Below are 7,967 nucleotides of genomic sequence, written 5' to 3' on the forward strand. Positions count from 1 at the left end.
TTCCCATGTTTTTATTCTTGAATCATTGTGGTTTTAAAAATTATTAATCTAAATTTTTTAAATTGTCAAAAATCCTTTGTTTGTAAAAGTTTATGACTGCATTTAATTTTAAATTTTACTTTATTTTTGGATCAATTAATTTTTACGACTTGATTCTCATTCAAATTTAACAATACATGGTAGAAAATATTTTTTTATCATTTAAAATAATACAATAATGAAAACCAATAGAGTTGAAGAACAAAAAAATTATTTGATTCTAAAAGACCACGGTGATAACATTCATGATCCAATGCAAAGAGAGAAAGAGAGGGAAAGATTCAATTGCAATGAGAGAGTTACTGCACACAAGCAATCCAAAAACATTACATAATTGAATACACCTAATTAATAAACCTAGCCCTAATAATGATACAAAGACTAAAGTGGTAACGACGTGCCTATTTTACCATAATAATAATTTTTTTTCACAGTATTTTCTAATATAATAATTTTGACAAATCATATCCAACTTGAACTCATGGGTACTAGGGATATACCTAAAATATAATACGGATACCTAAACAGCGGAACACGTAAAATCATATACATATCAAATCAATCAACCAACACAATACCAGAGTTCTACTACAACTGTTACATACATACTGTAACAACCCGAAAAATTTTAAATAAATTGAAATAATAAGGAAGTTAGAAGGGAAGGAATAATAAATTCGAAAAAGGTGGCATCAAACATTCGTCGACGAATAGACTAGTCTCGTTGACGAATGTTCTTCTTAACTCGTCGATGAATCAACGTGTCTCATCAACGAGGAATTACGAAGAGGGGTTTTTTCCCTGACTGAAATTCGTCGATGAGTTAGCTATCTCGTCAACGAACTGTGTACTAGGACTCGTTGACGAATCAACGTGTCTCGTCGACGAATCCTTGTGTATAAAATAGTGGATTCTTTTCATTCTAGCGCGAAAATTTTGCATGTTCTCCTTCTCTCTCTAAAACTTTCGGCCATACTACCTTCTCTCTTCGATTCCGGGCTGGATTCAACTTGGTTCGACGATCAGAAGCTACCACGAGACTCCTAGGAAGATTCTCTGCAATATAGGCGAAGTAGATCTTTGATTTGAGTAGTTTGGGAAATATCCCAAAACCAAGGTAAGTGAGTTATTTTGAAATTTCTTTAACAAATATTGTCCTTTGGAGCTTAGGAAGTATTATAGGAGTATTATACTAAGATTTGGGGAACTTGGAATTTTGGATTTCAGGGTCTCGTTTTGGTTGGTTTTGGGTCGAATTTCAAGGAGCAGGTAAGGGGAAATATTTTATAATGGCTTTTTCATAATTTTAACTACTAGTTTCGAGTATGAATTTTTATATACATACAGGTATAATTTTCTAAACCTTACTGGTATTGAAAATAATGTTTTTAGGTAGATAAATTATATTGGGAAAAATTGTGTGGTTAAAACTATTTTTGATAATTAAATGATTGTGATTAATGTGGAATGAGGAATTATTGAGATTGCGAATTTTGTTTGGCTATGAAGTCTGTCTGGTTGAATATACTGATTGTTTGCAGATACTGATGTGATGTATATTGTGGTAGAATTGTGGATATGTTGATTGTTTGGTTGATATTGATTTGGAATGTGGTTCATGTAAATTATGATATAGCATTGGCAGTGGTATGAGGAGGTCGTTATATCATACTTGGTATAACCGTCATATAACGTTGGCAGTGGTATGAGGAGGTCGTTATATGGATGTTTATATTGGGAGGTAAACATTGACAGTGGTATGAGGATGTTGTTTACCTATTTACTATGAACGGAGTGGATGTTTTGTAACCTGTGTGATTTGTTTTGTCCTATGTGGACCATATAATTTGCGTGATTTGATTAGTCCTGTGTGGACCAATCCTGTGTGGACATTTATGCTATGGGTTGATTAGTCTTGTGTGGACCAGTCTTATGTGAACATATATGTTGTGTGGATCCTGTATTGATAAATTATGATATGGGTGTATTTATGAAATTCCGTGAAGCGATTGTGTTAGCTGTATACGACTTTTAATTAATTAAGTATTTTGGGTAAAGTATATTATTCCACCCGAGAGCTTGCTGAGGAAGGCGAGTACTCTAGTAATTATTTATGGATACCAAAGTAGAGGGAAGCCACTTGTATGGGCGGGTGATCTTCCCTATTCTCGATGTCTTTACCTAGATACATAACCCGAGGGCTTACTGAGAAAGGTGAGTGCCCTGGTGTTAGCACTAGAACAGAGGAAACCTACTTGTATGGGCAGGTAGATTTCCCTATTCTCGAAAATTAACAATAAAATACTGATGGTTGTGAATATGCGAATGGACGATAATGACGTTGATCTTGGGTGATTATGGGTATGGCATCTGGATTACTTGTGGACTTTGTGTACACTTTAGATGGATATTTTAATTGTATTATAAACACTTCAGCCACACACTATTATAAACTATTTCTTCCTTACTGAGAGGTGTCTCACCCCGTCATATGTTAAATCTTTTCAGGTTATCCACATGATCGAGCTTAGGTAGCTTCAGGGCAGGGTAGTTTTGTGAGTGAGACTTAACCGATTATGTTTTAGTTTTTATGTTTCTTTATATTTTTGTCAGGTTTTGTATTATAGAGAACGTGGATGTGCGAAATGAGTTTGATGATGTATAATTATAGAACTCTGTTATATTATGTTCAGGGTTGCTTTGTTATTATCCGTTGTGTAAATGGTATCAGAGACGCATGTCGTCCTCTTAACACTCCGGGCCCCACGTGGCAGGTCCGGGGTGTTACACATACACCCATCCCAAAATAACCAAAAGGTGCCCTAGGGTCACAACCCAAGAATCCATCTGACCCTAGCAAAATAACTTACCCTTCAGACAAGGTAGAACAGTTGAACTCTAACGCTATGAAGCTTTATCTGCTCTTCTATTTGGGGCTCTGAAATGTTTATATAGCTGGGGTGAGACACCTCTCAGTAAAGGAAATAAACTAATATCAGAGTATGGCAACATGAGCATTTTCGTGTTATACGTATAAGAGTACATAAATTATATTTGATAAAACGGTTTGTATCATATATGGGAAAAACATAATTTCTTATAACATGGTATATCATACTGAGTTTCTATACATAAAAATCATCTCATAAAATTTTACATGAAATAACACCCTGGATGGATAGCTAGCTGATGTCATATCTTACCCCCACAAAACTGGGTTGTGCGGTCCGAAGGCGGGACCTAACAATGGCTGGCCGACCATGCTAGATCAATATAAGTCTATAAATATGATGGGTCTAGCCCTCCTGGTCCGGACACCAGAGGGACGCCAACACTACCATAAAACCACATCAATTGCAGATCTCCCATTGCCCCTTACGACAGGTGGTAGCACTAACATATACATGATCGTGATCATATAGCTACGATACCGTATTTCGTGAAAGCCTAAACCAAGCCAACCAGGTTCTGATAAGACATAATATATTTCCAAATAATATTACATGGCTATTTCATAATAATTGCTATCATGTTAATATTTTCATAAAACCTTGCATAACATATTATATTAAATTCATGGCCCTTGTGCCGACATTTTGTATCTTGTAAATCATGGCAATTACACCGGCATAACATATCATATAAAACCCTCAGCCCTTACGCCGGTATATCATATAAAATCTCGGTCCTTACGCTGGCATATCGTAACATACTAAATCATGAAATCTTTGTACTATTTTAACATAATATTTAAAACATAGTTCTGTACTATTAAAGAGTTTTTCCTGAAAACTGGTACTACATGAATATTCTGGGAAAACATAATATTTCATCGTCATAATTTTCATAGTAAATGTCATACCACACAAAAGGAGAAATATTCAGAACATAAAATTTGTTCTAAAATCATATTTCTGATATTATATATGAAAATCATATTTTTGATCAACAACATTATTTCCAACATAATTCTACAATATACATATTTATCTGAAATTAAATGCTGTAAAATAATAAATATATTTTCATAAGAAAACTGACGTAATTTATCCCCTTACCTGACTTATGAAAAAGTATACAATTACTCCAAAATCACATCTGTGTGTTCCCTAACTCAACACCCTAAAATTTACATTTCCCCCAACAAAACTTCAATATAAATTCTATCCAATAACTTCCTCAACCCAAAAATACCAAATAACTTAATAAATATTAAAATAATCAACTTACCCAAACTTGGGATGGTTCCCAAGTTAGCTTAACCAACAAATCACTCCAGTAGATGTCTAGAGAATCTTCCCGGGAGTGATGTGGCAGCTTCCAATTGTCAAACCGATAAAGAACGGGGCCAAAATCGAAGAGAGAAGGTGAGGGAGCCAAAGAGGGAGAGAGAGAAAAGGGTTTGGCTGAATTTTTCTCGCAGAAAATATAATTTGAGCCTATTTATATACCAGCCTTCATTGACGAGACACGTCACTTCGTCGACGAGGCCCAAAAGAGAGTTCGTCGATGAACATTTACTTATCGTTGACGAATTTCAGGCCCTACAAACGGCCCTCTCGATAATTTTCATTGATGAGACATGTGACATGCAACAAATCTAGTAGTGAGTTCGTCAACGAAATCGAAGGGTTTGCCGACGAGCCTTGTAATTTCTCCTTTTAAATTTCCTTTTCTCCTCTTCTTTTATTATTTAAATACTATAATTTTAAATACTATAATTCTTTGGGTCTCTATATTCTCCCCCCTTTATGAAATTTCATCCTCAAAATTTACTATCTGTATTGACACCATCCTTAAAGGAAATGAGCTATTTATTTTATTACTTACCCTAACTTATGGTGGAGGAAAACCGTGGTTACATTCAGGGTTTTGAAAGATTACATATACACATAAAATAAAATTCTCCCACAACCAAAATACTATCTACTACTAGAAAATTATTACATCTAACTAACCTACACAAAAGAAATTTTACATATTTACCAGTAACTTTTCCTAATTACTACTTATCCCTGTTGAAGATATACAGATACTTCTGTCGTATCTACTCCTCAAGTTCCCATGAAGCCTCCTCTATCGCATGATTTCTCCACAAGACTTTTACTAAATAAATCTTCTTATTGCGCAATTCCTGTTCTTTCTTGTCCAAAATTTGCACCGATACTTCCTTATATGCCAGAGTATCCCCGACCTCTATCTCACCATAACTGATCACATGGGAGGGTTTTGGGACGTATTTCCTCAATATGGAGTCATGGAATACGTCATGTATTCTGGACAAAACGGGTGGTAAGGCTAGCCTATAGGCAACTGACCCCACTCTCTTAAGGATCTCAAACGGGCCAATAAACCTAAGGCTAAGCTTACCCTTCTTTCCAAATATCATAATTCCCTTTAATGGAGCTATTTTCAAAAACACATGATCTCCAACATCAAACTCTAGTTCCCTGCTGCGAGTATCAGCATAACTCTTCTATTGGCTTTGAGTTGCACTGATCCTGTTCTGATAAGCCGAACTTTATCATATTCTTGCTGCACTAGCTGTGGCCCCACCACTCGCCGTTCACCTAACTTATCCCAATATAGAGGAGAACGAGATCTCTTACCATAGAGCGCTTCATAAGGTGCCATGTCGATGTTGGCTTGATAGTTGTTATTGTATGCAAACTCTACCAGCGACATAAACTGGGTCCAACTACCCCCAAAATCCAGCACGCACGCCTACAACATATCTTCCAATATCTGAATCACCCTCTCAGTCTAGTCGTTCATCTAAGGATGAAACACTGTACTGAAAGATAACTGAGACCCCAGAGCATTATGCAAGCTCCTCCAAAATAGTGACGTGAAACGTAGGTCTTAGTCTAATACTATAGACACTGGCACACCATGAGAACGGACTATTTCCTGAACATAAATCTCTGCCAATCTGTCCATGGAGTAATTGACTTTAATAGGAATGAAGTGAGCGGTTTTCGTCAATCTATCAACGGCCACCTAAATAACATTCTGATCACGCGGTGCCGGTGGCAAATCCATCACAAAGTCTATAGATTCATGATCCCACTTCCACTTTAGGATGTAAAGTGGCTGCAACTGGCTCGCCGGCCTCTAGTGTTTAGCCTTTACCTGCTGACACGTCAGACACTGCTGTACGAACTCGACAATTTTCCTCTTCATGTCGCTCCACTAGTAAGATTCTTGCAGATCCCTATACATTTTAGTACTGCCTGGATGAACCATGTACAAAGACCTGTGAGTTTCCTCTAATATCGTCCTCCTGATGTCCATATCAACAGGCATGCACAACCTGGAATGGAACCTCAAGGCCCTATCATTAGAAATACTAAACTCCTCCCCTTGTCCGTCCTACACCTTAGTTATCAGCTCTATTAATTCCACGTCATCTTTTTGAGCTGTCTTAATCCTTTCTTGTAGAGTAGGCTACATTACCAGCTGGTAATAAATTCCTGAGGACCACTCTCTACCAACTCTATGTTGATTCTCTCCAGATCCATCTGGATCAGATGCTGAACCTCCATAACTACCAATGTTGGTCCCATCGATTTCCTACTCAGAGCATCAGCTATCACGTTTTCCTTCCTTGGGTGGTAACTGATAGTGCAGTCATAATCTTTAATAAGTTCAAGCCACCTTCTCTATCTCTTATTGAGCTCTTTTTGGGTGAAAAAGTACTTCAAACTTTTGTGATCGGAGAATATCTTGCATCTCTCACCGTATAAGTAATGCCTCCAAATCTTTAATGTGTGCACCACTGCAGCCAATTCTAGATCGTGAGTAGGGTAGTTCTTTTCATACTCTTTCAACTATCGGGAGGCATAAGCTACAACCCTACCATACTGCATCAATACATAGTCGAGCCCTTTCAAAGACACGTCACTGTAAATTACGTAACCATTACCCCCTGACAAAATGCTCAACACTAGTGCAGTGACAAGCCTCTCTTTCAATTCCTAGAAGCTCTGCTTGCAATCCTCATCCCATTCAAACCTAACATTCTTTTTAGTCAGCCGCGTTAGAGGTCCTGATAAATCTGAAAACCTCTCAACAAACTGAAGGTAATAACTCGCCAGTCCCACAAAACTCCTAATTTCCTGAACGTTCTTCGGCCTTTCCCAATTCAACATTGCCTCAATCTTATTAGAATCCACTAAAATAACATGCTCCAGAAATGACACTTTCTCTAGCCGAAATCCACATTCACTAAACTTGGCATACAACTTCTTTGTAAGTTTTCGAATGAGGCAAAGTACGACAACCACGTACACGTAGACGTCTTAGGATTAAGCTCCCGAGCACTTAAAAAATATATATACTTATATTACTTATCATTTAAAATGAATATTTAAAAAAAAAAAGTATTTTACAACAAATTTTTTGAAATTGAATTTTAATATTAAAAAATTTAAAAATTAATTTAATTAATAATATTATTTTAATATAAATTAATATAATAATCATATGTTGTAAATATAAATTAAGAACAAAATTATTTTTAATTAAAAAATATTATATTATTTTTACTTAATAAAAATATTTAAATATTAATTAAAAAGAACAGTTAAACTAATTATTAATTAAATAATAGTTAACATAATTATCAATTAATTTTTAATTAAAAATTCATCATTTATTATTTTATTATAAATTATAATCTATTAATTGTTAATAAATGTAATTAAATTCTAAATTTTTTAAAAAGAAGCATTTATAAATTTACATATTAATTATTATAATTCAGTTCTGGATTGAACAAGAAGTATTTATTAATTTAAATTGGCATTTAATAAATTAAAATTTTAAATTTAATTAACAATATTTTTTATATTAACTTAGTATGATAGCAATAGGTTATAAATATACATTAATGACAAGATCATTATTAATTTAAAATAATAATCTTA

This window comes from Malania oleifera, chromosome 11 (assembly GCF_029873635.1).
Source record: "Malania oleifera isolate guangnan ecotype guangnan chromosome 11, ASM2987363v1, whole genome shotgun sequence".
Classification (NCBI taxonomy): Eukaryota; Viridiplantae; Streptophyta; class Magnoliopsida; order Santalales; family Ximeniaceae; genus Malania; species Malania oleifera.